This window comes from Triticum aestivum, chromosome 3B (genome assembly GCF_018294505.1).
Source record: "Triticum aestivum cultivar Chinese Spring chromosome 3B, IWGSC CS RefSeq v2.1, whole genome shotgun sequence".
In the NCBI taxonomy this organism is placed as follows: Eukaryota; Viridiplantae; Streptophyta; class Magnoliopsida; order Poales; family Poaceae; genus Triticum; species Triticum aestivum.
Genome location: NC_057801.1, coordinates 109440918 through 109467500, shown reverse-complemented (window position 1 = coordinate 109467500; position 26583 = coordinate 109440918).

Genomic DNA, 26583 nt, shown 5'->3' with positions numbered 1-26583 from the left:
CTTTGAGAAAGAGAAAGAAGAGAGAATAAAGATATGGGGCCTTACGGCTCGTTATTGCTTACCGGGGGTAGGCGCTGCACAAAGTGTCAGATAACGCATGCAAAGAAAAGTAGAAAGCATGAAATTGACAAGATGTGTGGAGCACATGAGCTTTACTTATGCACGGGGTCTACGCCCGGCTTCGTACAAAGGATTACATGCAACATTGGCAAGACTTGTACAAAAGGTGGTTGCCGGAACAGGTTCCGGCAACCGCGCCTTACGGGTAAAACTTACGAAGATGCTCAATGTTCCAGGAGTTGCTCACCGGAATGCCATCTTTGGTCTCAAGGCGGACAACGCCAGGCCTAGTGACTCGTTTCACCCGGTAAGGGCCTTCCCACTTTGGCGTCAACTTGTTGGAATTCTTGGCGGACTGAACGCGCCGAAGAACAAGGTCGCCTTCCTCGAGACTTCTGGCATTAACTTTACGGCTATGGTAGCGGCGCAAAGCTTGCTGGTATCGAGCAACTCGTACAGCGGCCTGAAGACGGTCCTCCTCAAGGAGCAGCGTGTCATCTTGTCGCAACTGCTCTTGCTCAAGCTCATCATAAGCGAGCACTCGAGGTGACCCGTATACGAGTTCCGTGGGGAGACCTGCCTCTGCTCCATAGACTAGAGCGAAAGGTGTCTGGCCAGTGGCTCGATTTGGCGTCGTCCTGACCGACCAAAGAACCACCGGCAGCTCCTCAATCCAGTTCTTTCCGCACTTGTGCCTGTCGAAAGTCCTGGTCTTGAGCCCGCGCAGCACTTCAGCATTCGCTCTCTCTGCTTGACCGTTACTTCTCGGATGAGCAACAGAAGCGAAGCAGACCTTGGCGCCAAGATCTTGGACGTACTGCATGAAGGTGCGGCTCGTGAATTGCGTGCCGTTGTCCGTGATGATCCTGTTAGGGATCCCGAAGCGGCAAACAATCGACCTAAAGAACTTGACTGCTGACTGTGCTGTCACCTTCCTCACTGCTTCCACTTCTGGCCACTTTGTGAACTTGTCGATTGCAACGTACAAGTACTCAAAGCCCCCGACAGCTCGGGGAAAGGGGCCGAGGATGTCGAGCCCCCAGACCGAAAATGGCCAGGATAAAGGGATCGCCTGGAGAGCTTGAGCTGGCTGGTGTATCTGCTTGGAATGGAACTGGCACGCTTCACACTTGGTTACTTGTGCAGTTGCATCCTGGAGGGCTATCGGCCAAAAGAAACCTTGCCGGAACGCTTTGCCGGCAAGTGCTCTTGTGCCAATGTGGTGACCACATATGCCTCCATGTATCTCTGCCAACAGCTTTTGTCCGTCTTCCCGGTGAATACACTTCAATTTCACGCCATTGAGTCTTCTTCTGTACAGTGTGTTGTCGACAAACTGGTACATACTTGACTGCCGGGCTACTCTTTCCGCCTCTTCTTGCTCTTCGGGAAGTTCTCCTGTCTAAAGGAAACGGACAATCTGCTGTGCCCATGCTGGAGCTTGCGGCTCGACAACAAGGACTAAAGGCACATCTGCTGCTGCGAGAACATCCGCTTCTACGGCGAGAACCTGCGGCTCAGCCGGAGCTTGACGTTCCCCGGCAAGCTTGCCGGAGCAAAACTTGTCGGGAGCATCTGCTTCAACGGAACAAACCCTAGGGCTTGCCGGAGCAGACTGCTCCTCAGCACCCTTGGTGTTGATCTTGAGGACCTTCTTGGCGGCGGCTTCGGGGAGCTCTGCCGGAAAATAGTCACCAGAAATCAACTTCCTCTTCTTGCTCTGTCCAGTTGATGGCGTTACAAATGGTTGAGTCAGTTTGAGCACAAAGATCCCTGGTTCCACAGGTAACTTAAGTGCGGCGCACTTCGACAGGCCATCGGCAATGTCGTTCTGAGCTCTTGGAACATGTTCCATCTGTAGGCCGTCAAAGTGCTCTTCTAGCTTTCTCACTTTATCAACGTAAGCTTCCATCAGTGGACTCTGATAATTCTTGTTCACTTGGCGGACGACAAGTTGTGAGTCACCCCTGACAATGAGCTTCTTGATCCCAAGGTCTGCTGCGATCCTGAGACCGGCAAGCAAACCTTCATACTCTGCGGTATTGTTCGTTGCTTGCTCCTTGGGAAAGTGCATCTGGACTACGTACTTGAGGTGCTCTCCGGTGGGTGCAACAAGTAGCACGCCCGCACCGGCGCCTTGCAGCGAAAAGGCACCATCAAAGTACATCAGCCACTCTTTGCTTGCTTCCTTGACGGGGATGCTCGTTTCTGGAATTTCTTCATCTTGTGTTGGCGTCCATTCTGCTATGAACTCCGCCAATGCTCTGCTTTGGATAGTCGAAGTGCTCTCAAACTTGAGGCCAAAGCTTGACAGTTCCAGTGCCCACTCGACAATCCTGCCTGTTGCTTCTGGATTTTGCAGTATCCTCTTCAGCGGAAAACGAGTGACGACTGTGATCTCATGTTCTTGGAAGTAATGGCGCAACTTTCTCGAGGCCATGAGAAGGCCGAAAAGCAATTTCTGCACACCAGAGTACCTTGACCTAGCCCCCTGCAGAAGGGAACTGACAAAGTAAACTGGGCGCTGCACCATTCTTTTCTGCATCTTCTCACGCGCCTGCGCAGATCCATCTTTGTCGGGACCAGAGCTTGCCGATGAAGTCCCGTGCTTGTCGCTGGATGCATCTGCCGTGGTTGCTGGCTCATCGTCCGCCTCCCTCTCCGCTACTAACACAGCACTAACCACTTGATTGGTTGCCGCTATATATAGCAGCAACTTCTCTTGTAGCTTAGGTGCGACAAGTGTTGGAGTGGAGGACAGGTATCTCTTTAAGTCCTGCAGTGCAGCCTCCGCTTCCGGAGTCCATTTCATTGGACCTGCCTTTTTCAATATTTTAAAAAATGGCAGGGCGCGCTCAGTAGACCTAGAGATAAACCTGCTGAGAGCAGCTACGCAACCGGCAAGTCTTTGTACATCCTTGACGCGCTTTGGTGCTTCAATCTGCTCAATGGCCTTGATCTTGTCGGGATTGGCCTCAATTCCCCGCTGAGACACGAAGAACCCGAGAAGCTTGCCGGAGGGGACTCCAAACACACACTTCTCGGGGTTAAGCTTGAGGTTGATCTTGCGCAGATTTGCAAAGGTTTCGTCTAAATCTTGAATCAGAGTCGCCTTGTCCTTGCTCTTGACCACTATGTCATCCATGTAGGCTTCCAGATTTCTGTGCATTTGCGGCTCAAAAGCGTCATGGACTACCCTTGCAAATGTTGAACCAGCATTCTTTAAACCGAAAGGCATCCGTATGAAACAGTATGTGCCACATGGGGTGATGAATGCGGTCTTCTCCTCATCCTCTTCTGCCATGAAGATCTGATGGTATCCTGAGTATGCATCAAGAAATGAAAGCAAGTCACATCCGGCCGTGGAGTCAACAATCTGGTCGATGCGCAGGAAGGGAAATGGGTCTTTGGGACAAGCTTTATTGACATCGGTAAAGTCGATACAAAGCCTCCATTTACCGTTTGCCTTGCGCACGACTACAGGGTTGGCCAACCACGTAGGATGGAGCACTCCTCTGACAAGGCCTGCTGCTTCCAATTTCTTGATTTCTTCTGCGATGAATTCTTGGCGCTCCACTGCCTGCTTCCTAACTTTCTGCTTGACGGGCCGCGCATGAGGATAGACGGCAAGATGGTGCTCGATTACTTTCCTGGGAACACCGGGGATGTCAGACGATTGCCACGCAAATACGTCGACGTTCGCCCACAGGAAAGCAACGAGCGCGCTTTCCTATTTAGGGTCGAGAGTGGCACTGATGGTGAAGGTACCACCAGTGCCATCCTCCTTGGCGGACACCTTCTTGGTCTCTGGTGGAGCTGCCATTGTCTTCTTACACTTGCCGGTGGAGCTCGATGGTGCGTCCTCGACGGTAGCGCAGCACTCCGAAGAGGTGCGCTTGCCGGAGTGGGCATCAGAACTCTTGCCGGACTTGGTCTTCTTCTTCTCCCCGGGAGCTTCAACGGCAAGTGACTTGCGATCTGTTGCGGCTGCTGCTTCCCGGTAGATCTTGTCGGCGCAGATAAGAGCATCCTTCTTGTCGCCAGGGACAGAGATGACACTTATCGGGCCTGGCATCTTCAGCATGTTGTATGCATAGTGAGAGGCGGCCATGAATTTGGCGAGTGCTGGACGGCCGAGTATCCCATTGTAAGGCAATGGAAAGTCAGCAACGTCAAAAGTGACCCTCTCAGTCCTGAAGTTCAACTCGCTGCCAAATGTCACCGGCAACGTGATCTTTCCCTTCGGCTTTCTCCTTCCCGGATTGATTCCTTGGAATGTGCCGGTCTCTTCGAGCTCGCCATCAGGGATCTGGAGTTTCTGGAGTACCGCGGAGGAGATCAGGTTCAAGCCGGCCCCGCCGTCAACTAGCATCTTAGTGACCTTGAGGTTGCAGATAGTTGGTGAAACCAACATCGGCAAGCACCCGACCGCAGTTATGCGATCAGGGTGGTCCTCAATATCAAAGATGATAGGCGTGCTGCACCATTTCAGAGGCTTGCGTGACTCGACAGGTGGTTCTGCCGCATTGACTTCCCGCACCCATCGCTTGAGCTGGCGGTGTGAAGTATGCAGAGAAGCACCACCGTCAATGCACAGGACCTCTGTGGCTTTCTGGAACTCCTGCTCATCGGTCTCGTCATCATCCATATCTTCATCGTCGTCATCATCTTCATCCTTGTCGCGGCCGCGGGGAGGTCTATCTCCTTGCCGCTGCTTGGCCTTGCCGCGGCGTCCTCCTCGGCCGGGGCGTTTCTTGCCGGCTCCTCCAGCACCTTCCTGGGCCTTCTCCTTGTCGTGTCGCTCGTATTCAGCCTTTTGCTGCTCGACAAGCTGCTCGACCTTCTTGCAGCTCTGGAGGTCATGGCCCTTGGTGCGGTGGATCTTGCAGTACTGCTTGTTGGTGCCGCCCTGCTTGTCGGCGACCGCCACGACCTGGTAGTTGGTGCCTGCGGCAATCTCCTCACCGGAGCTACCAGCTTTGGCTTTCTTGGCGCCACCTCCGTTGCCGGACTGCTCAACGACTAGCACATCTTTGCCTTTCTTCTTCTTGTTGTTCCGCCGCCGGTTTTTCTTTGCCGGGGCAGCCTCCTCACTATCAGATCCTCCTGCTTCTGTATTCTCTCCGGGGAGTTTCCTCCCTTCCTCAGCACGTGCACACTTGTTGGCCAGGGCATATAGCTCACTGACGTCTCTGATCTTGCACATCGCCATCTCCTCCCGCATCCTGCAGTTTCACACGTTCTGATGGAACGCGCTGATTACCGCGGCAGGGTGGACATCTGGGATGTTGTGCTGTACGCGGCTGAATCTCTGAATGTACTTGCGCAGGGGCTCTCCTTCCTTCTGGGCGAGCAGATGAAGGTCGCTCTCTTGGCCATGAGGCTTGTGGCCGCCTGTAAAGGCGCCGACAAACTGATGGCATAGGTCTGCCCAGGAGGATATGGAGTTGTTCGGCAAGTGCATGAGCCAGGATCTGACATTGGGCTTGAGCACTAGCGGGAAGTAGTTGGCCAGGATCTTGTCGTCCCGCCCCCCGGCAGCTTGCACCGTGATGGTGTAGATGCTGAGGAACTCCGACGGATGCGACTTGCCGTCGTACTTCTCTGGTACATCTGGCTTGAAATTCTTCGTCCTGGGCCACTGGACTTGCCGCAGCTCACGAGTGAACGCAGGGCAACCTACCGCGTACGGCAAGTCGCCTGGTTCCCCTGGTGCATGCATGTCGACAGAGGGCCCAGCGCGCTGGTCCGATTGACGCCGCGCTTTTCTTCGGCACTCGATGCGAGTTCGAGCGTCTTCTTGCTGTCGTTCGTGAAGAACTTGGCGCTGATCGCGATGAGCTCGTGGATCTGATGATGCGGTGGAGTAGCTGTCGAGGTGGATCCGGCGAGTCGGCGATCTTGGCCTTTGGGGTGGAGAGTGCATGGTGGTTGCACCCCCACCGGTTTCGTCGCCATCGGCTCGTGCCCGGCAGTCCTGCCGCGGCAGCGATGTACTCGGCTGCCGCGGAGTGTCCCCGTTGGCGAAGCCGATGAGACTTTGAATGGTGGCCCTCCATTCATCGATCTTGTTTGCCGTTGGAGGGTAATCTAGGAGCAGTTGAGCTCGCGCCAAAGCTTCTGTTGGAGTGGTGGGCGGCAGTGGCGAACGGTGCGAGGAGCGGGATATGCTCGGACTTCTAACTATGTTAGAAGGAGCAGTATCCTGTCCAGGCGACCGTGTCTCGCTCGTGCCAGCATGTTGGCGTGCATGCTGGTCTTGAGCACCCCGAGATCCACCAGCTCGATCTTGGTCCAACGAACATATGGCCCTGCGAATACCATGACGCTGTCGGTCCTGCGCCTCCTGAGATGGGCGCGGTGCATGTACGGACACCGAGGTCTGCGCAGCCTTGTCCTTGGACCTGGCAGCACCGTGAGCTCCCTCGTCGATGCCCGTTCTTCCGCCGGCGTATACCCCACCACCCGTTTGCTCCAGTGGTGGTGGGATCGACGTGGACGGAACAGCTGCCGCCGAAGCCTTCTTCTTCGGTGGCATGTCGATGAAGAAGATGAAGATCTAGCTCGTGTGAACGCCGGATCAGGTTCACACAACCTCAACGCCCCCTACCTGGCGCGCCAAAGATGTCGGGGAAGCTGATCCACGAACACCTATGGGACCGGCGGACCAAGCCCCTTTCGGTTCGGCGGGGGGCGGAGATCGCACGAAGAGCGGATCGAGGCGAAGAACACGAGCAGTTTACCCAGCTTCGGAGCTCTCCGAAGAGATAACACTCCTACTGCTGCATGTCTGAGTGTATTGAGTTCTTGCTCGGGAGCGCTGAGTGCTACAGTACACACTAGCTGCTAACGAGACCGAGCGTGAGTGTGTTTCTGCCTTCCAACCCCCCTCTACGTTGCGCATGGGCCTCCTTTTATATGCTAAAGGGGTCTCCGACAGGTGGCAACGTAGACAAGGGTAAAAATGGAAAAGGAATTGCGGTTGGTACAACTACCTGTACAGTGTATATACCTAACCCTGACGGCAGGGGACAAAGGCATTAAATGCCCGTCTACGTCGCCCAAATAGTGCAAAAAGGGACCGTCAGGGACGCCACCGCTCGCCATGATGGCAATCTTGTCAGCGTCGCTTGCCACCGCGCACCGCTGGCTGCACAGCCTCTTGCCACGCGCGCTTGGAAAGGCCCCAGGGCGACACGTTGGTGGATGTGCTGGAGCGCGGGTACAGAGTGGTAGCTTGCCGCGGTCGTTGTCTTGTCGCGTCCGGAAGCTTATTGCTCACCGGGCCTCGCCGGGGCGCGTGGCGCGTCGCGGCAAGTTCCTTGAGATGCCTTGGTTGGCCTTCCCGGCAAGCTCCTCTTGCCGGGGCCTTGTCTCCTTGGCTTGAATACTTTGTTCTTGAATGGCTCCACAGGAACCACGAAGGACCTTGGCGGTCACCCGGCAAGCCTTGCCGTGGGGTGCTGCCACTGCCCGTGCACAACTTCGGGATACTAGGGTACCCCTACTCTAGTACACCGACACCCTCCTTCACCGGTATCACCTCCTACTGCGTTAGGTCACATCTAGCACCATGTATTGCCATGCTATGCTTTGTGATACTTTGATTGCACTGTTATTTATTGTGTTCCCCCTCCGTTACTTCTTTCCGGTAGACCCCGAGACTACCGGCGACCCCCAGTTCGACTACGGAGTTGACGACCCCTCCTTGCCAGAGCAACCAGGCAAGCCCGCCCTTGATCACCAGATATCGCCTATTCTTCTCTATGCTGCTTGCATTAGAGTAGTGTAGCATGTTACTGCTTTCTGTTAATCCTATTCTGATGCATAGCCTATCATTGTTGCTACAGTCATTGATACCTTACCCGCAATCCTAAATGCTTAGTATAGGATGCTAGTTTATCATCATTGGCCCTACATTCTTGTCAGTCTGCCTTGCTATACTATCGGGCCGTGATCACTTGGGAGGTGATCACGGGTATATACTATACATACATACTATACAGATGGTGACTAAAGTCGGGTCAGCTTGTTGAGTACCCGCAAGTGATTCAGATAAGGGGGCTGAAAGGACAGGTGGCTCCATCCTAGTAGAGGTGGGCCTGGGTTCCCGACGGCCCTCGACTGTTACTTTGTGGCGGAGCGACAGGGCAGGTTGAGACCACCTAGGAGACAGGTGGGCATGGCCCTGTTTGGCGTTCGCGGATACTTAACACGCTTAACAAGATCTTGGTATTTGATCTGAGTCTGGCCACTGGCCTATACGCACTAACCAACTACGCGGGAAAGATATGGGCACTCGACGTCGTGGTATCAGCCGAAGCCTTCTAGACGTCAGCGACTGAGCGGCGCGCGCCGGATTGGAACATAAGCCTGCTCTTGTATTAAGGGGGCTAGTTCTGCTTTCGGCCGCCCACGCAACATGCAGGTGTGCAATGGGTGATGGGCCCAGACCCCTACGCCATAGGAGTTAGACCGGCGTGCTGACCTCTCTGTTAGGCCTAGGTGGGGCTGCGACGTGTTGATCTTCCGAGGCCGGGCATGACCCAGGAAAGTGTGTCCGGCCAAATGGGATCGAGCGTGTTGGGTTATGTGGTGCACCCCTGCAGGGAAGTTAATCTATTCGAATAGCCGTGGTCTTCGGTAACAGGACAACTTGGAGTTGTACCTTGACCTTATGACAACTAGAACCGGATACTTAATAAAACACACCCTTCCAAGTTCCACAGACAACCCGGTGATCGCTTTTCCACAGGGCGACGAGGGGAGGATCGCCGGGTAGGATTATGCTATGCGATGCTACTTGGAGATGCTACTTGGAGGACTTCAATCTACTCTCTTCTACATGCTATAAGACGGAGGCTGCCAGAAGCATAGTCTTCGATAGGACTGGCTATCCCCCTCTTATTCTGGCATTCTGTAGTTCAGTCCATTGATATGGCCTCCTTACACATATACCCATGCATATGTAGCGTAGTTCCTTGCTTGCGAGTACTTTGGATGAGTACTCACGGTTGCTTTCTCCCCCCTTTTCCCCCCTTTCCTTTCTTTCTGGTTGTCGCAACCAGATGCTGGAGTCCAGGAGCCAGACGCCACCGTCGACGACGACTCCTACTACACCGGAGGTGCCTACTACTACGTGCAGCCCGCTGACGACGACCAGGAGTAGTCAGGAGGATCCCAGGCAGGAGGCCTGCGCCTCTTTCGATCTGTATCCCAGTTTGTGCTAGCCTTCTTAAGGCAAGCTTGTTTAACTTATGTCTGTAATCAGATATTGTTGCTTCCGCTGACTCGTCTATGATCGAGCACTTGTATTCGAGCCCTCGAGGCCCCTGGCTTGTATTATGATGCTTGTATGACTTATTTTATTTTTAGAGTTGTGTTGTGATATCTTCCCGTGAGTCCCTGATCTTGATCGTACACGTTTGCGTGTATGATTAGTGTATGATTGAATCGGGGGCGTCACACATAGGGAAGTAATAAGTAGATGATGGGTTGCTAGAGTGACAGAAGCTTAAACCCTAGTTTATGCGTTGCTTCGTTAGGGGTTGATATGGGCCCATATGTTTAATGCCGTGGTTAGGTTTACCTTAATACTCCTTTTTGTAGTTGCGGATTGCTTGCAATAGGGGTTAATCATAAGTGGGATGCTTGTCCAAGTTATGGCAGTACCCAAGTGCCGGTCCACCCACATATCAAATTATCAAAGTACCAAACGCGAATCTTACGAACGTGATGAAAACTAGCTTGACGATAATTCCCAATGTGTCCTCGGGAGCTCTTTCCTCATTATTAGAATTTGTCCAGGCTTATCCTTTGCTACATAAAGGATTGAGCCACTTTGCTGCACTTTATTTACTTTATTTACTTTTTGCTCGTTACTATTTATCTTATCACACAACTATCTATCACCTATAATTTCAGTGCTTGCAGGGAAAACCTTACTGAAAACCGCTTATCATTTCCTTCTGCTCCTCGTTGGGTTCGACACTCTTACTTATCGAAAGGACTAAGATAGATTCCCTACACTTGTGGGTCATCAAGACTCTTTTCTGGCGCCGTTGTCGGGGAGTGTAGTGCTTTTGGTGAGTGGAACTTGGTAAAGAAACATTTATTTAGTGTGCTGAAATTTTCTGTTACTTGTCACTATGGAAACTAATCCTTTGAGGGGCTTGTTTGGGGTATCTTCACCCCAACCAGAAGAGCAAAGAGATGCTCCTCAACCTACTGAACCTTATGAAAATATTCACTTTGAGATTCCTTCGGGTATGATAGAAAAACTGCTAGCTAATCCTTTTGCAGGAGACGGAACTTTGCATCCCGACTTACACCTTATCTTTGTGGATGAAGTTTGTGGATTATTTAAGCTTGCAGGTATCCCCGATGATGTTGTCAAAAGGAAGGTCTTCCCTTTATATTTGAAGGGAGATGCAATGACATGGTATAGGCTATGCGATGGTACGAGATTTTGGAATTATAAGTGACTGAAGTTGGAATTTCACCAGAAGTTCTATCCTATGCATCTTATTCATCGTGACCGTAATTACATATATAATTTCTGGCCTTGCGAAGGAGAAAGCATTGCTCAAGCTTGGGGGAGGCTTAAGTCAATGTTATATTCATGCCCCAATCATGAGCTCTCTCGGGAAATGATTATTCAGAATTTTTATGCTCGACTTTCTCTTGATTATCGCAACCTGCTTGATACTTCCTGTGCTGGTTCCTATATGCTGAAGACTATTGATTTCAAATGGGACTTATTGGAAATAATTAAACGTAACCCTGAATATTGGGGTTTCGACGATGGTAAGGAGTCAGGTATGACACCTAAGTTTGATTGTGTTAAATCTTTTATGGATACCGATGCTTTCTGTGGATTTAGCTCTAAGTATGGACTTGACTCTGAGATAGTAGCTACTTTTTGTGAAACTTTTGCTACTCATGTTGATCTCCCTAAAGAGAAGTGGTTTAAATATAATCCTCCTATTGAAGTGAAAGTAGTTGCACCTATTACAGTCGAAGAAAAGACTATTACATATAGTGATCCTATTATTCCTACTGCTTATGTCGAAAAACCTCCTTTTCCTGTTAGGATAAAAGATCATGTTAAAGCTTCGACTGTTGTTCGTAAGAGTAATACTAGGACTTATACACCTCCTGAGCAAATTAATGTTGAACTCGGTATTGCTATGATTAAAGATCTCTTGGACGAGGACTTAGATGGGCATGTTATCTATTTCTTGGGTGAAACTGCTAATATTGCTAGACCCGATACTAAGACACGTAGACCTGTTGTAGGCACGCCTGTTATTTCTGTTAAAATAGGAGATCATTGTTATCATGGCCTATGTGATATGGGTGCTAGTGCTAATGCGATACCTTATGATCTTTATAAAGAAATTATGCATGATATTGCACCTGTTGAATTAGAAGACATTGATGTTACTATTAAGCTTGCTAATAGGGACACCATTAAACATATTGGGATTGTTAGAGATGTTGAAGTCTTGTGTGGGAAGATTAAATACCCTGCTGATTTTCTTGTTCTTGCTTCCCCACAAGATGATTTTGTCCCATTATTTTTGGTAGACCCTTCTTGAATACTGCTAGTGCCAACATTAATTGTGAAAAGAATATTGTCACTATTGGCATAGATGGTATGTCTCATGTGTTTAATTTTGCTAAGTTTAGTAGACAACCTCGTGAAAGGGAACCACCCAGTAAGGATGAAATTATTGGTCTTGCTTCCATTGTTGTTCCTCCAACTGACCCATTAGAACAATATTTGTTAGACCATGAAAATGATATGTTTATGAAGGAAAGGGAAGAAATAGATGAAGTGTTCCTTAAACAAGAACCTATGCTAAAACATAACCTTCCCATTGAAATTCTTGGGGATCCCCCTCCACCCAAAGGTGATCCCGTGTTTGAACTCAAACCCTTACCTGATAATCTCAAGTATGCTTATCTTGATGAAAAAGAAATATATCCTGTTATTATTAGTGCTAACCTTTCAGAGAAAGAAGAAGAAAGATTATTGAAAACTCTGAAGAAGCACCGAGCTGCTATTGGATATACTCTAGACGATCTTAAGGGCATTAGTCCCACACTATGTCAACACAAAATTTCAGTGGAGAAAGATGCCAAACCAGTTAGAGATCCTCAAAGACGATTAAACCCCAAAATGAAGGAAGTGGTGAGAAAGGAGATTCTAAAACTCCTTGAGGCAGGTATTATTTATCCCCTTGCTGATAGTGAATGGGTAAGCCCTGTCCATTGTGTCCCTAAAAAGGGAGGTATTACCGTTGTTCCTAATGATAAATTTGAATTGATCCCGCAAAGAATTATTACAGGCTATAGGATGGTAATTGATTTCCGTAAGTTAAATAAAGCTACTAAGAAAGATCATTACCCTTTACCTTTTATTGATCAAATGCTAGAAAGGCTATCCAAACACACACATTTTTGCTTTCTAGATGGTTATTCTGGCTTCTCTCAAATACCTGTGTCCGCGAAGGATCAATCTAAAACTACTTTTACTTGCCCTTTTGGTACTTTTGCTTATAGACGTATGCATTTTGGTTTATGTAATGCACCTGCTACCTTTCAAAGATGCATGATGGCTATATTTTCTGATTTTTGTGAAAAGATTTGTGAGGTATTCATGGATGATTTCTCCATCTATGGATCCTCTTTTGATGATTGTTTGAGCAACCTTGATCGAGTTTTGCAGAGATGCGAAGACACTAGTCTCGTCCTGAATTGGGAAAAGTGTCACTTTATGGTTAATGAAGGCATTGTCTTGGGGCACAAGATCTCCGAGAGAGGTATTGAAGTTGATAAAGCCAAAGTTGATGCTATTGAAAAGATGCCATGTCCCAAGGACATAAAAGGTATAAGAAGTTTCCTTGGTCATGCCGGCTTTTATAGGAGGTTTATTAAGGACTTTTCTAAAATCTGTAGGCCTCTGACTAATTTATTGCAAAAAGATATTCCTTTTGTCTTTGATGATGATTGTGTAGAAGCATTTGAAACACTTAAGAAAGCCTTGATCACTGCACCTATCGTTCAGCCACCTGATTTGAATTTACCTTTTGAAATTATGTGCGATGCTAGTGACTATGCTGTAGGTGATGTTTTAGGGCAAAGAGTCGATAAGAAATTGAATGTTATCCAGTATGCTAGTAAGAATCTTGATACTGCCCAGAGAAATTATGCTACTACTGAAAAAGAGTTCTTAGCAGTTGTGTTTGCATGTGATAAGTTTAGACCTTATATTGTTGAATCCAAAGTTACTATTCATACTGATCATGCTGCTATTAAATATCTTATGGAGAAGAAAGATGCTAAGCCTAGACTCATTAGATGGGTTCTCTTGCTCCAAGAATATGACTTGCAAATTATTGATAGAAAGGGAGCTGAGAACCCCGTTGCGGACAACTTGTCTAGGTTAGAGAATGTTCTTGATGACCCACTGCCTATTAATGATAGTTTTCCTGATGAACAATTAGCGGTTGTCAATGCTTCTCGTACTGCTCCTTGGTATGATGATTATGCTAATTACATTGTTGCTAAATATATACCGCCTAGTTTCACATACCAGCAAAAGAAAAAGTTATTTTATGATTTAAGACATTACTTCTGGGATGATCCGCACCTTTATAAAGAAGGAGTAGATGGTATTATTAGATGTTGTGTGCCTGAGCATGAACAGGAACAAATCCTACGCAAGTGTCACTCTGAATCTTATGGAGGACACCACGCTGGAGATAGAACTGCACACAAGGTACTACAATCTGGTTTTTATTGGCCTACTCTCTTCAAAGATGCTCGTAAGTTTGTCTTATCTTGTGATGAATGTCAAAGAATAGGTAACATTAGTAGACGTCAAGAAATGCCTATGAATTATTCTCTTGTTATTGAACCGTTTGATGTTTGGGGCTTTGATTATATGGGACCTTTTCCTGCCTCCAATGGTTATACACATATTTTAGTTGCTGTTGATTGCGTTACTAAGTGGGTAGAAGCTATTCCAACTAGTAGTGCGGATCATCTTCTATTAAAATGCTTAAAGAGGTTATTTTTCCGAGGTTTGGAGTCCCTAGATATCTTATGACTGATGGTGGTTCACACTTTATTCATGGTGCTTTCCGTAAGATGCTCGCTAACTATGATGTCAATCATAGAATCGCATCTCCTTATCACCCGCAGTCTAGTGGTCAATTAGAGTTGAGCAATAGAGAGCTCAAATTAATTTGCAAAAGACTGTGAATAGATCTAGAAAGAATTGGTCCAAAAAACTTGATGATGCATTATGGGCCTATAGAACTGCATACAAAAATCCTATGGGCATGTCTCCATATAAGATGGTTTATGGAAAAGCATGTCATTTACCTCTTGAACTTGAAGATAAAGCATATTGGGCTATTAAAGAGCTCAATTATGACTTCAAACTTGCCGGTGAGAAGAGGTTGTTTGATATTAGCTCACTTGATGAATGGAGAACCCAAGCATATGAGAATGCCAAGCTTTCAAAGAAAAAGTCAAACGCTGGCATGATAAGAGGATACAAAACGTGAGTTTAATGTAGGAGATTATGTGTTATTATTCAACTCTCGTTTAAGATTTTTTGCAGGAAAACTTCTATCAAAATGGGAGGTCCCTACGTTATCGAGGAGGTCTATCGTTCTGGTGCTATAAAAATCAACAACTTCGAAGGCACAAATCCGAGGGTGGTTAACAATGAAAGAATTAAACATTATATTTTAGGTAATCCTATCAATGTTGAAACTAATATTATTGAAACCATAACCCCCTAGGAATACATAAGCAAGCTAGAGAAGAAAATTGCAACAATTCCACCGTCATCAACACCACCTCCATCGGCTCCAAAGAAATAATCGCATGGGTATGGGCACTCCCCTTGGCAACTGCCAAGCTTGGGGGAGGTGCCCCGGTATCGTATCAGCATCACACTCCTATCTTTACCGCTTTATTTAGTTCGATCCTTTTAGTAGTATCTTGATCTAGTAGATTGAAGTTTTGATATCAAGTAGTTTTGAGTTTTGCTTTGTGATCTCTTTATGTAAGCGAGTCCGTGTGCTATCTATAATAAAGATTAGTGTTGAGTCAAGGGCTTTGCTATGTTTCTATGATCTTGAGGAAGTAGAAAGAACAAAAGAGTTCATATTGATCTTATGGATAGTGATAACTTCACACATAGAAAGTATGAGGCATAAAAATTGTTGAGAGTTGATGAACGTAGCCTTGGTCATCGTTGCAATTAATAGGAAGTGATAAGGAAAGAGGGGTTCACATATAGATATATTATCTTGGACATCTTTTATGATTGTGAAGCACTCGTTAAGTATGACATGCTAAAAGAGTTGATGTTGGACAAGGAAGACAACGTAATGGTTTATGTTTTCCGACATCTCAGTTAAAGTATATTGTCATTGACCTTCCAAACATGTTGAGCTTGCCTTTCCCCCTCTTGCTAGCCAAATTCCTTGCACCAAGTAGAGATACTACTTGTGCTTCCAAATATCCTCAAACCCAGTTTTGCCATGAGAGTCCACCATACCTACCTATGGATTGAGTAAGATCCTTCAAGTAAGTTGTCATCGGTGCAAGCAATAAAAATTTCTCTCTAAATATGTATGACTTATTAGTGCAGAGAAAATAAGCTTTGTACGAACTTGTTGTGGAAGTAATAAAAGCGACGGATTGCATAATAAAGGTCCACATACAAGGGGCAATATAAAGTGACGTTATTTTGCATTAAGATTTCATGCATCAACCCTAAACGCGCATGCCAACCTCTGCTTCGCTCTGCAAAGGGCCTATCTTTTACTTTATGTTTTTACTTTATGCTTGATTCAAGGTGATCCTCACCTTTCCTTTTTTTTCATTTTATCCTTTGGCAAGCTCCTCGTGTTTGAAAGATCATGATACATATATCCAATTGGATGTAAGTTGGCATAGGCTATTATTGTTGACATCACCTAAAGGTGAATACGTTGGGAGGAAACACAATAAAGCCCCTATCTTTCTCAGTGTCTGGCTGAAACTCTTTATCCATAAGTATTGCGTGAGTGTTAGCAATTATGGGAGACTACGAGATAGTTGAGTATGTGAGCTTGTTGAAAAGCTCTATTATTGACTCTTTCTGATGTTATGATAAATTGCAATTGCTTCAATGACTGAGACTATAGTTTGTTAGTTCCCAATGAAGTTTATGAACCATACTTTACATTGTGAATCGCTTACTACTTGAGCATAGGAAATCATATGACAAAATCTATATATGTTACTATTATTAGAATGATCATGATGCCTTCATGTCCATATTTTATTTTTATCGACACCTCTATTTCTAAACATGTGGACATATTTTTCGATTTCGGCTTCCGCTTGAGGACAAGCGAGGTCTAAGCTTGGGGGAGTTGATACGTCCATTTTGCATCATGCTTTTATATCAATATTTATTGCATTATGGACTGTCATTACACATTATATCTCAATACTTGTGGCTATTCTCTCTTATTTTACAAGGTTTACCATGAAGAGGGAGAATGCCGGCAGCTGGAATTCTGGCTGGAAAAGGAGCAAACATTGGAAACCTATTCTGCACAACTCCAAAAGTCCTGAAACTCCACGAAACAACTTTTTGGATTTATTAAGAATTTATGAGCGAAAGAAATAGGCCAGGGGCCCCACACCCTGTCCAGGAGACAGGGGGGCGCGCCCGCCCCTATAGGGCGCGACCCCTATCTCCTGGGCCCCCTGGTGGGCCTCTGGCGTCCATCTTCTGCTATGTCATCACCCTTACCCTGAAAAAAATTGTGGGCAAGCTTACAGGACAAAACTCCGCCGCCACGAGGCGGAACCTTGGCGGAATCAATCTAGGGCTCTGGCGGAGCTGTTTTGCCGGGGAAACTTCCCTCCGAGAAGGGGAAATCTTCACCAACGTCATCACCAACGATCCTCTCATCAGGAGGGGGTCAATCTCCATCAACATCTTCATCAGCACCATCTCCTCTCAAAATCCTAGTTCATCTCTTGTATCCAATCTTGTATCAAAACCACAAATTGGTACCTGTGGGTTGCTAGTAGTGTTGATTACTCCTTGTAGTTGATGCTAATTGGTTTACTTGGTGGAAGATCATATGTTCAGATCCTTTATGCATATTATTACTCCTCTGATTATGAATATGAATATGCTTTGTGAGTAGTTACGTTTGTTCCTGAGGACATGGGTGAAGTCTTGCTATTAGTAGTCATGTGAATTTGGTATTCGTTCGATATTTTGATGAGATGTATGTTGTCTTTCCTCTAGTGGTGTTATGTGAACGTCGACTACATGACACTTCACCATTATTTGGGCCTAGAGGAAGGCATAGGGAAGTAATAAGTAGATGATGGGTTGCTAGAGTGACAAAAGCTTAAACCCTAGTTTATGCGTTGCTTCGTTAGGGGTTGATATGGGCCCATATGTTTAATGCTATGGTTAGGTTTATCTTAATACTCCTTTTTGTAGTTGCGGATTGCTTGCAATAGGGGTTAATCATAAGTGGGATGCTTGTCCAAGTTAGGGCAGTACCCAAGTGCCGGTCCACCCAATATCAAATTATCAAAGTACCAAATGCGAATCTTACGAACGTGATGAAAACTAGCTTGACGATAATTCCCAATGTGTCCTCAGGAGCTCCTTCTTCATCATTAGAATTTGTCCAGGCTTATCCTTTGCTACATAAAGGATTGGGCCACCTTGCAGCACTTTATTTACTTTATGTACTTTTTGCTTGCTACTATTTATCTTATCACAAAACTATCTGTTACCTACTATTTCAATGCTTGCAGAGAAAACCTTACCAAAAAACGCTTATCATTTCCTTCTGCTCCTCGTTGGGTTCGACACTCTTACGTATCGAAAGGACTACGATAGATCACCTACACTTGTGGGTCATCACAAGTCCATGGCTCTAAAAATTTAAGTGAAGCATAGGAGCAAGCATAGCATAATTTTTGGCTCTCTAAAAAGGGTGTGTCCAGTAAGGATTCAACACTTAAAACACAAAGCAAAATAATCAAAGATCATGTCATACAAGACGCTCCAAGCAAAACTCATATCATGTGACAAATAAAAATATAGTTCCAAGTAAAATACCGATGGTTGTTAGAAGAAAGCAGGGATGCCACTCGGGGGCATCCCCAAGCTTAGTTGCTTGCTACTTCTTTGAATATTACCTTGGGGTGCCTCAGGCATCCCCAAGCTTAGCCTTTTGCTTATCTTTATTAGTTCATCCATCGTAAGATAACCCAAAACTTGAAAACTTCAATCACATAAAACTCAAACAAAACCTTCTTGAGATCCGTTAGTATAAGAAACCACATCACTACTATAAGTAATGTAGAAAACCTATTATTATTTTGTTTTTGCATTATATCTAATGTATTCCAACTTTTCTATGGCAAAAACTCATCAAATAAAACCATAGAATCATCAAAACAAGCACACAACGCAAAGAAAACAAAATCTGTCAAAAACAGAACAATCTGTAGCAATTTGAAAATTTCGAATACTTCTGTAACTCCAACAATTATGAAATAAATTGGTGGACGTGAGGAATTTGTCTATTAATCCTCTGCGAAAATAATTAACTTAAAATCACTCTTCTGTAAAAAATGACATCGAATCTCGTGAGCATAAAAGTTTCTGTTTTTAAGCAAGATCAAATAAACTTTCACCCAAGTCTTCCCAAAGGCATTGCTTGGCACAAACACTAATTAAAACACAAAAAACACAATCCTAACAGTAGCATAATTGTGCTAACACTCAAGAACATGAAGCAAAAAGCAAAAATAAAATTTATTCATCGGGTTGCCTCCCAACTAGCGCTATCGTTTTACGCCCCTAGCTAGGCATAACGCGTAGGATCTATGTGTTGTCATGTTTGGTTCTAGATCCATAAGATGCCCTCATGATTGATTCATATGTTGTCCTAATTCTTGTTCTAGGTAAGTGTTCCATTCCCTTCCTTAGTGGAAAATGAAATTTAATATTGCCTTCTTTCATATCAATCGCGGCACCAATATTACGCAAAAACGGTATACCAAGAATAATTGGACAAGACGAATTGCAATAAATATCAAGAACAATAAAATCTGTGGGTACATAATTCCTATTTGCAATAATAAGAACATAATTAATTCTTCCCATAGGCTTTTTAATAGTAGAATCCGCTAAGTGCAAATTTAAAGAGCATTCTTCAATATCGGTAAGACCAAGCACATCACATAAAGATTTCAGAATTGTAGAAACACTAGCACCCAAGTCACACAAAGCAAAACACTCATAATTTTTAATCTTGACTTTGATAGTAGGTTCCCATTCATCATGCAATTTTCTAGGAATTTAAACTTCTAATTCCAACTTTTCTTCAAAAGTTTTCATCATGGCATAAACAATATGTTTAGTAAAAGCTTTATTTTGTTCATAGGCATGGGGTGAATTTATCATGGATTGCAACAAAGAAATACAATAAATCAAAGAGCAACTATCATAATTAAAGTCTTTGTAATCCAAAATAGTGGGCACATCACTTGTTAAAGTCTTGACCTCTTCAAACCCACTTTTATCAAAAAAACACACACAAGATTTTCACCCTCCGAATCATAGGGACGCCTTCTAACTAAAGTTGACTCTTATCTAGTCCCTTTTCATCAATCTTAAATTTACTAAACAAAGAATCAATAGAAGAAACACCAATCACTTTAAGATCTTCATCACTTTTATGATAGTAATCACTATAAAATGCTTTTTATAAAAATTCTCTTTTAGCTCTAAGCATAGCAGTTCTTTTCTTACTTTCATCCATAGAAACATAAAGAGCTTTGATTGATTCTTCAACTTTCGGCACAAAATTTTTCATCTTGAGAGTTTCTACATCATGAGAAATTCTATCAACACTTCTAGACAAATCATCAATTTTATTCAACTTTTCTTCTATCGAAGTGTTGAAAGCCTTTTGCTATTGATAAATTATTTAATATTGCTCTCAAGATCAGAGGTGTTTCTATTATTATTGTAGGTGGGATTACCATAATTATTAGAGGAATTACTAGGAAAAGGCCTAGGATTAAAATTAGTTCTATAAGCATTGTTATTGAAATTATTTCGCGAGACAAAACTCACATCTATGGCATCACTATTTTGCTCAATTAAAGTAGACAAAGGTACATCATTAAAATCAATAGGAGCACTCTTATTAGCAACCAACTTCATAAGAGCATCAACTTTTTCACTCAAAGAATTTATGTCTTCTACCGAATTGACTTTTTTACTAGTAGGAGCTCTTTCGGTATGCCACTGCGAATAATTTGCCATAATATTGTCTAGCAATTTAGTAGCTTCACCCAAAGTAATTTCCATAAAAGTGCCCCCCCGCGGCGGAATCTAAAAGATTACGAGAAACGAAATTCAATCCCGCATAATTTTTTTGTATGATCATCCAAATATTTAACCCATGAGTTGGGCAATTCCTTAGCATCAATTTCATCCTTTCCCAAGATTGTGCAACATGCTCATGTTCAAGTTGATTGAAATTCATGATTTGGATTCTAAGGGAAATAATTTTTGCGGGCGAAAAATACTTAGTGATAAAAGCATCTTTGCACTTGTTCCAAGAATCAATACTATTGCAAGGCAAAGAAGAAAACCATTTTTTTGCGCGATCTCGCAAAGAAAACAGAAATGATTTCAACTCCACAACATCATTGTCCACATCATTGTCCTGCATCTACTACTATTAGTCCACACATCGACCGCTATCCAGCATGCATCTAGTGTATTAAGTTCATGAGAAAACTGAGTAATGCAATAAGAACGATGACATGATGTAGACGAGATCCGTTTATATATTGCGGCGGATATAGATCTCATCTTGTTATCCTTAGTAGCAATGATACATACATGTCGGTTCCCTTTCTGTCACTGGGATCAAGCACCGTAAGATCAAACCCACTACAAAGCACCTCTTCCCATTGCAAGATAAATAGATCAAGTTGGCCAAACAAAACCCAAATATTGGAGAAGAAATACGAGGCTATAAGCAATCATGCATATAAGAGATGAAAGAAGACTCAAATAACTTTCATGGATAAAAACATAGATCTGATCATAAACTCAAAGTTCATCGGATCCCAACAAACACACCGCCAAAAGACTTACATCATATGGATCTCCAAGAGACCATTGTATTGATAAACAAGAGAGAGAGAGAGGAAGCCATCTAGATACTAACTACGGACCCATAGGTCTACAAAGAACTACTCACACATCATAGGAGAGGAACCAATGGAAGTGGTGAACCCCGCCATGACGGTGTCTAGATTGGATCTGGTGGTTCTGGACTCTGCGGTGGCTGGATCAATATTTCATCGACTCCGCTAGGGTTTCTAGAATATTATGGTATTTATAGAGCAAAGAGGCGGTTCAGGGGGCACCCGAGGTGGGCACAACCCCCAGGGTGTGCCTGGGCCTCCTGGCGCGCCCTGGTGGATGCTGCTCCCCTCGAGCAGCCCCTTTGGTGCTTCCTTGGCTCATTGGCTTTCTTCTGGCCCAAAAAAATTCCTCCAGGAGTTGCATTGCGTTTGGACTCTGTTTGATATTGATTTCCTGCGATGTAGAAAACATGCAGAAAACAACAACTGGCATTGGGCACTATGTCAATAGGTTAGTACCAAAAAATGATATAAAGTGACTATAAAATGATTAGAAAACATTCAAGAATGATAATATAACAACATGGAACAATCAAAAATTATAGATACGTTGGAGACGTATCAATGTCTTGGTATCATACCCACTTGACTCGGCTGAGAATTGATCTTCCAGTTGAGAGAGTTATTGACAGAGTTCTTCAGTCACTGCCACCAAGCTACAAAGGCTTTGTGATGAACTATAATATGCAAGGGATGACAAAAATGATTCCGAGCTCTTCGCGATGCTTAAGGCTGCGGAGGTAGAAATCAAGAAGGAGCATCAATTGTTGATGGTTAACAAGACCACTAGTTTCAAGAAAAAGGGCAAGGGAAAGAAAGGGAACTTCAGGAAGAATGGCAAGCAAGTTGCCACTCCCGTGAAGAAGTCCAAAGCTGGACCCAAGCCTGAAATTGAGTGCTTCTACTGCAAAGGAAGTGGCCACTGGAAGCGGAGCTGCCCAAAATACTTGGTGGATAAGAAGGATGGCAAAGTGAACAAAGGTATATATTTGATATACATGTTATTGATGTGTTACTTACTAATGCTCGTAGTACCGCCTGGGTATTTGATACCGGTTCGGATGCTCATATTTGTAACTCTAAATAGGAGCTACGCAATAAACGAAGATTGGCTAAGGATGAGGTGACGATGCGCGTCAGAAATGGTTCCAAGGTCGATGTGATCGCCGTCGGCACGCTACCTCTACATTTACCTTCGGGATTAGATCTAGACCTAAATAATTGTTATTTGGTGCCAGCGTTGAGCATGAACAATATCTAGATCTTGTTTATTGTGAGACGATTATTCATTTAAATCAGAGAATAATGGTTGTTCTATTTATATGAGTAATATCTTTTATGGTAATGCACCTTTGATGAATGGTCTATTCTTGTTGAATCTCGATCGTAGTGATACACATATTCATAATATTGATGCCAAATTATGCAAAGTTGATAATGATAGTGTCATAACCCACAAGTATAGGGGATCATTTGTAACCTTCTTCTATAAATAAGAGTGTCGAACCCAACAAGGAGCTAAAGGTAGAACAAATATTCCATGAAGTTATATCGACCACCGATACAACTCTATGCACACGTTTGCTTTACCCAAAACAAGTATGAAACTATTTTGCAAGAATAAAACTATGAGTACTTTGCAAGAATAAAACTAAGAATAAATTGCAAGTTAATAAAAGTGGATAGCTTTTGTCAACAAGAAAGTCATTTGTCCCTAGGTAATCGATAACAAGTATTTGGTAATCATTCTTGTAATTTTATATGAGGGAGAGGCATGAGCTAACATACTTTCTCTACTTGGATCATACACACTTATGATTGGACCCCTAGCAAACATCCGCAACTACTAAAGATCATTAAGTTTGTGAAACCCAACCATAGCATTAAGTATCAAGTCTTCTTTATCCCATACGCAACAACCCACCTACTCGGGTATAAGCTTCTCCCACTCTCGCAACCCACCATAAGCGAATCAGGAACGTATTGCAACACCCTACAGTGGGGATCCCTCATGTTTGCGTGAGATGGAGGGCACCGTAGGATAGCACCATAAATAAAATATACAATCATACCAACCAAGATCATGATTAACCCATAGGACAAAACGGATGTACTCAAACATCATAGGATAGCCAAATATCATTGGGAAATAATATATGGAGTTGAGCACCATGTTTAAGTAGAGATTACAGTGGAGAGAAGAGGTGTTACACCGCTGCATAGAGGGGGAGAAAGTTGGTGTTGACGGTAGCAAGGTTATTGATGTAGATCGTCGTCACGATCATAGGCCCGGCGGCACTCCGGCGCCACCGGGAGAGAGGGGGAGAGAGCCCCCCTCCATCTTCTTCTTCCTTGGCCTCCCCCTAGATGGGAGGAGAGTTCCCCCTCTGGTACATGGCCTCCATGGTGGTAGAGGGGCGAGATCCCCTCTGAGATTGGACCTCCCTATCTATTCTCTTCTGTTTTGCGTTCCCCACATCTGGTCCTTCACGGTTTCTTAAATTCTCGGAGATCGGTAACTCCAATTGCACTAAAATTTTTACACAATTTTTTTCCATAAACCATCTTTCTTGCGCCAGAAGAAGAGCCCCAACTGACCTTCGAGGAGGGCACAAGATACCTGTGCGCACCAGGGGGTGCCCGGCGCGCCCTGGTGCATTGTGGTCACCGTGGGCCCCCGTTTACATTGATTCCACCTCCCAAAAATCATAAATATTCCAAAATAATTCTCTGTAAATTTTTATCGCGTTTGGACTTTTTTGATATGGATTTTCTGCGAAACAAAAAGCATGCAACAAACACGAACCGACACTGGGCACTGGACAATAGGTTAGTATAATAAATCATATAAAAAGTTGCCAAAAGTATGTGAAAGTTGTATAATATTGGCATGAAACAATAAAAAATTATAGATATGATGGAGATGTATCAGCATCCCCAAGCTTAATTCCTGCTCGTCCTCGAGTAGGTAAATGATAAAAAAGATAATTTTTGATGTGGAATGCTACCTAGCATAAACTTGATCATATATCTAATCATGGCATGAATATTAAGACATAAGTGATTCAAAACAGTAGTCTATAATTTGACATAAAGACATCAATACTCATGCATCCCAATAAACAATCATGTCTTTCAAAATATCAATGCTAAATAAAGCTATCCCTATAAAATCGTATAGTCTTGTCATGCTCTGTCTTTTTAACACAAAGTATTTATCATGCATAACCCCGATGACAAGCCGATCAATTGGTTCATACTTTTTAATGCGCTTCAGCTTTTTGAACCCTCACACAATACATGAGCGCGAGCCATGGATATAGCACTATAGGTGGAATAGAGTATGATGATAGGGATACATATAGAGAAGATAAAAAAGTAAGAAAGTCTAATATCGACGCGGCTAACCAACGGGCTATGGAGATGCCCATCAATTGACATCAATGTGGGGAGTAGGGATTGCCATGCAATGGATGCACTAAGAGCTATAAGTGTTTGAAAGCTCAATATGAAAACTAAGTGGGTGTGCATCCAACTTGCTTGCTCAGGAAGACCTCGGGCATTTGAGGAAGCCCATCATCGGAATATACAAGCCAAGTTCTATAATGAAAAATTCCCACTAGTATATGAAATTGACTACATAGGAGACTCTCTATATGAAAAACATGGTGCTACTTTGAAGCACAAGTGTGGTAAAAGATAGTAACAATGCCCCTTCTCTCTTTTTTTTCCTTTTTTTTCTTTTTTTCTTTCTTTTTTATTTTCTTCTTCTTCCCTTTCTTCTTTTTCTTCTTTTTTTTCCTCATTGTCCGGAGTCTCATCCCGACTTGTGGAAGGAATCATAGTCTCCATAATCCTTTCCTCACTTGTACATTCTCTAATAATGAATAATGATGATCGTCACACTTCTATTTACTTATAACTCAAAAGAAATAAAAACTACAACTCAATACCTATAACAAAATATGACTCTATATGAATGCCTCTGGCAGTGTACTAGGATGTGCAATGATCTAGCATAACAATGATATCAAAAATGGACAAGCCATGGAAATATCATGCTAGCTATCTTACGATCATGCAAAGCAATATGACAATGAATGTTCAAGTCATCAAAACAGAGGCGGTGGAAGTTGCATGGCAATATATCTCAGAATGGCTATGGAAAGGCCATAATAGGTAGGTATGGTGGCTGTTTTGAGGAAGATATAATAAGGCTTATGTGAGATAGAGCGTATCATATCACGAGGTTTGGATGCGCCTGCGAAGTTTGCACCACATCTCGGGGTGAGAAAGGGCAATGCACGGTACCGTAGATGCTAGCAAATTGCGAAACGGTAAGAGTGCATATAATCCCTAGACTCACATTAGTCATAAAGAACTCATATACTTATTGCAAAAGTTTATTAGCCCTCAAAGCAAACTACTACTATTTATGCCCCTAGGGGGATAGATTGGTAGGAAAAGACCATCGCTTGTCCCCGACTGCCACTTATAAGGAAGACAATCAATAAAAAATCATGCTCCAACTTCATAGCATAACGAGAGACTATACGTGCATGCTTCGGGAATCACAAATCTTAACACCAATATTCTTACTAACCACAACCGTTTACTAGTACCTCCCACATATTATCATCTCTATATTGCAAAATGATTGCAAGGAATCAAACATATCATATTCAATGATCCATAAGTTTTATGTAGGATTTCATGACTAACCATGCAATTGACCAATTTATGTTAACTCTCTAAATGGATATAAATGAAGCATGAGAGTTTAATTCTTTCTACAAAATACCATGCTCTAACAAATATAAGTGAAGCAAAAGAGCATTCTACGAACAACGATTTTCTATGTGAAGAGAAACAGACAATCCAACCTTCAAATGATATAAGTGAAGCACATGAAGCATTCTATAAAGCCATACTCAAAAGATATAAGTGAAGTGCAATGAGCATTCTATAAATCAACCATGGACTATCTCATACTAGTATGGTGCATAAAATAAAAATGAAAACTAAGCACAAAATTTGCTCCAAGATTTCCACATATCACATGAACGAAACGAAAACGAAAAAAAATACTAATACTTGTTGAAGAAAGATGGGATGCCTTCCGGGGCATCCCCAAGCTTAGACGCTTGAGTCTCCTTGAATATTTACTTGGGTGCGTTGGGCATCCCCAAGCTTGAGATCTTGCCTCTCCTCCTTCTCCTCATATCGAGACCTCCTCGA